The sequence below is a fragment of the Anthonomus grandis genome, chromosome 7, assembly GCF_022605725.1.
Source record: "Anthonomus grandis grandis chromosome 7, icAntGran1.3, whole genome shotgun sequence".
Classification (NCBI taxonomy): domain Eukaryota; kingdom Metazoa; phylum Arthropoda; class Insecta; order Coleoptera; family Curculionidae; genus Anthonomus; species Anthonomus grandis.
In genome coordinates, this window is record NC_065552.1 from 13,981,596 (window position 1) to 13,986,454 (window position 4,859).

Below are 4,859 nucleotides of genomic sequence, written 5' to 3' on the forward strand. Positions count from 1 at the left end.
ACTATACTTACGATGAATTTCTAACTCAAAAAAGTTAGAATGAATATATAAATAAATAAATTGACAATCCAAACAAACAAATCAAAACACAACCAAAAATTATTGCTCTCAACTTCCCAAACAGGAATAGTTTATGTGTTGATTTTTATTTTAAAAATAGTTTAAATTATTTGTTAAATATTGCTTATATGGAAATATTGCAAAGATTTGGAATTTAAGAATACACTTCCACGTATTGTTTGAAAAAAATCCAATCTCTGTAATAGTTCGCTAGCAAGCATCAAAAAAATATGAAATCGCTTACAGAAATATAAAAAAAAAATTTAAACTTGATACTTAAAAATATTTAAATTAAAATGTATGTATAAATATAAATTTATAATAAATATGGACTAAATTTAATGAACGCACATAACGGCTCTACAATAATTACTGACCCTGAAACGTTTCGCTCAGCTTTTTTATTGACTGCACCTGGCTACAACTTAACTATCATTAAATTTACTTTTAAGAAATAGGAAGAATGTTGCTTCAAAGAAAGGTTCACTTTTAGATCTTCATCGAATTCTTTTTCCAAAAATACTTTGAAGCAGTTGTGTCAATGTCAACTTTAGATGCGACACTGAAATGCGTCTTAAATCTAAATTATAAATTACCTACCTCAATATCGCAATCAAGCAACAACACTCTAGTAATAAAATATTACACCGTATCTATTATCAAGTTATTTTTTATCCCCATGAAACGAGTATATACTTTTTTAATTTTACGAGAGAGAACTACGACTTCGGAAAGTGTTTTTGAAAGTTTTCTTTTTCACCCATTTCTTAAACGCATACTGTAATTTTATGCTAACTTATATTTTTTATTATTTTTTAACAAATATTAATAGAAAATGAAGAAAAAAAAATGTTATGTTTCTTTCTATCTATTGCAGAGCCCTGAAGATAAATTAAATATAATTTGAAGCGTTGGTAATGGTAAGAATCAAATAGTTTTCTTTAACAATAATTAATTGACCAATACACCCACAAAATACCACTTGTAAGGTTAAAAAACTATTGTGCGAGGCATTATTGCTTTCACAGTGTAATTATTTGATACAGTTTGCTGGTGTTTGGATTGCCATGATAAAAGCAGAATGCAAAAACTACAGAACTCTTGTATACGTCTTATCTTTGGGATTCGCAGAGGAGATCACGTGACATATAACCTCTTAGCGCTTAGATGGCGTATATGCAGAATCGGAGAATACTCCACTCACGTATTTTCAACCATAAAATTCTAATGCACCGTTGTTCACACTATATTTACGAGAAAATAACATCCGAATGGACATACACCATTTAAATCTCAGGAGAATGATTATGTACCTATGTATTACCTACCTATGTACTATGTTTATGTACCTAGACATAGAACTTAAATTATTAAGTAGCCTTTTCTATATAATGTTGCTTAAATTAATTTTCTAGGTCCTAGGTAATGTTATCTAGTGATGTTTTTTGTAAAAGAATGATGTCAATTCTACTGAGCCACCAGTAAAATTTATATATTTTTACAACAGAGAATATTGCATAATATTAAAAAGAATATTATTAGAAATGTTATGTATCTACTTTTTTTGGTCGTTCTGGTAGGCCTGGCATGTTATTATTATATGACTTTTTAAGAATATGATTTTAATTCGCATTTCATTAATGCGCATAACGGTTGCATGTAATAAAACATTTGAAAACCGAAACAGTGAGAAAAAATGTCCACTCTAATTTTATTGTGGTGTGATTAAAAATGTTTGGAAATATTTTGGAAATATTTATAGAATTAAATTCTTTAGATTCTAGAGATATTATTACTCAATCTCTCAAACCTAAACAAATTATCAATAAAATATTTAGGTTGGCAATAAAAAATAGCTGAATAACGTCAGTGTTAAAAACCTAGAAACCTTGAAAGTGTGGGCCATTTACGGAACACTGAAAAAGCTTCTACTGCTTGACATATAGATGGCGGTGTGAAATTACGTCCTCAAGACTACAGAAACTATCAAGCATCTGATATGCCATATAAAATGCGTCATTTTTCTCAGTTCTTTAGCTTGCAAAGAATTTCTTTTAACTTCTACTAAAAAATTAACGTTCATTAATCAAATTTTGGGAAGAATCTTAACAAAATTGATCTGGTCCATGTGTTTAGTTCAGTGTGTTGTGGATCAGCTGTGATTCGTTTTCATTTAGATGGATGTACGTGGGATAAAGGCAAATTTCTCAAGAAGCAGTGAATTATAATTCAGGGAGTTGTAAAAGAACTGAGAAATATACATATGTATAGTAAAAACATTGAATCAAATATAAACTCTGGCGAGATTGCATTTGCATAAATAGTTATTGCAATAAGCTTTCTTTTTATGAAAATGCCAATGTGAACAACAAACGTGGAAATGGATTCCACATGGATGGAGAAGAAGAAGCTATTGGATTAAATATCTGGATAGTAAAATACACAGATTTCCTGGTTGTTTAACAGGCCCAATATATATAATTCTGATTATTACGTCTTTGAACCATGAAAATCTCAGTAATAAACAATTCTATTTGTAATTCGATGTATATGAAAGCTATTTTACTTCTCATTATTTCATGCCTAATTCAAGGAGCGGCTATAAACCAGATGCCATTTGTTTGGCTAACCTTCCAGGCTTCATACAAGGTAAGACTGGTTTTCGTAACAAATGATGCCCCCAGAGGTGCAAGCTTAACTTAATGATAAACTGCTCTCAAGCTAACTTAGTAACGTGTTGCTAATAAATTTAAAATCTGCACTCAAGTCTTTAGTAATACCATAGAATCCTGGAAGGATAATATGGCAAAATGGGGAAAGATTTAATTTTTTTGAATGATTTTAAAAATTAATACTTCTATGTAATATGTTTTCTATTTCTGATATTGTCCAAAATAAATTACACAGCGAAGCTCAATAAGCAGGATTCATTTTGTTTCAGTATAGAAATTTTGACAGCCTCAATGTCAAAACTTACTCTGAATCTGACACCAAGCCTTAAGAGAAGAGAAATTTCGCCAGTTTCAATGCATGAGGAATTTTGGATTCTATATAAATCTTGGAGTCTAAAATTAAAAATTAAATAAATGTTACTCTTAACATATTTACTTATTGGCTCTTTCATTACTAATTTGTTGATAGTTATTTCATTTATAAAATATACTAAGAAAAATTACTGGTGAATTGAATATGCGGCAATTTTCTTGATGATTTTATTAAATTTTCATTGGTCTTTTTACAGGGTGGAATTTCAAAGAATTTTTATATTTTATTTAATGTTTTAACAAGCATGTGCAACTGTTAATTTTTATTGTATAACTTGTGAATTTTTTGCTATAATCTCTTATAATATAGTAACTTAATTTTGTGAATATTTCTTGTTTATTTCTAAAAACGAGATCCTATGTATCTAGTAGGAAAAGTATGGGTCTTTTAGAAATTATAGTATGCAAATAGAAAAACTGACAAATCGAGTACCTTATTTAATATTGCGACAACAAAGTCCTAGTTTAACATTTTTTAAATTTGTCTACTATAATTTTCGAAAAAAACCCACATTTCCCAGCAATTTTAATCGCATGGTATAGTAAAAAAATTCAAATATGGCGCCATAATCAATTTTTGAATTACCCACTTTTATGACGCCACAAAACCATTTTTATTTCCGGTTAGTACTACTCCGCGACATTTAGAGGGCGCAATAGTCAAACGACGTTCATGGTTCTATTGGCTCTTACGGGAGTTTTCTATCTAAGAAGTATTAATCTTTTAGCGAAATCCGTTGGAAAAAAATTGTGGTACTAGGGCGCACCGATACTGGTTCGGTTCAGGTAAAAAACCGCGCTTGCATTGCCAATGGTTTTTAAATCCAAAAATTAAGCCTTAAGGGGAAAGTTTAAGACTTCGCTGTTGTTAGTTAAGCTTATGTTTTACGTTACCTTCTCTTAAAATTTAGTTTTGCTTATATATAAATATTTATCAAATTCCCGAAATAATAACCGCCATGTTTTCTACCTACGGAATAGAAACTAGAGCTGGAATGGATTATATAAACCTGGACTAATTACACCAATGGTTTGTACATTTTGACCTGGTTCTGCACTATATTTTTTTCCCAATAGATTTTGCTATATGACTCTTGTATTAGCACTTGTTTTTTGCTCTAGTTCGCATTTATGTGTATGTCCGGCATCCACTATAGAGAAAGTAATAAAAGATTTTACTTTATGTATGGTGTAAACTCAGTTTTTGAAAATTTGCAGATTATGAGCTGTCGAAATCTGGTTCCCTTTTTAATTTAGGTGGAAAAAAAATTATAAGAAAAAATTAGTCACAGTATTAGATGGAATGTTTTAAATCATAGGTGATACTTATACCCTATAAATGAAAACTAAATTTAATTCCTTTTCCGCCAGCAAGTCAATTTTTTTATGCAATTCAAATTGGAAGAAAAATTAGAACTCATGTAAAATCTGAAAAATTCATTTTAAGAAAAGTTCACTTCAAAATACTGGAAAATCGCACAAGAAATCAGGTACAGTAACTGTAACTTGGGATTAAATTTAGCCAATTACTCCAAAATCTATGAAGCACCCGATACCAATTATAAATTGTGCCAATTTTTTAATTGTGTGAAAAATAAATTGTCTGATGAATGTTGCGAGAAATCCCGTGTCCGTACAAATTGTACCTTGCAGGAGTTGCAGGTAAGGTCGGGTCCATTGAGATCATCGTGAGATGTCGTCCGTAGAAAACTTTAATCGCGTGACATGTGTCAAGTCAGATTTGTTTACAAAAAT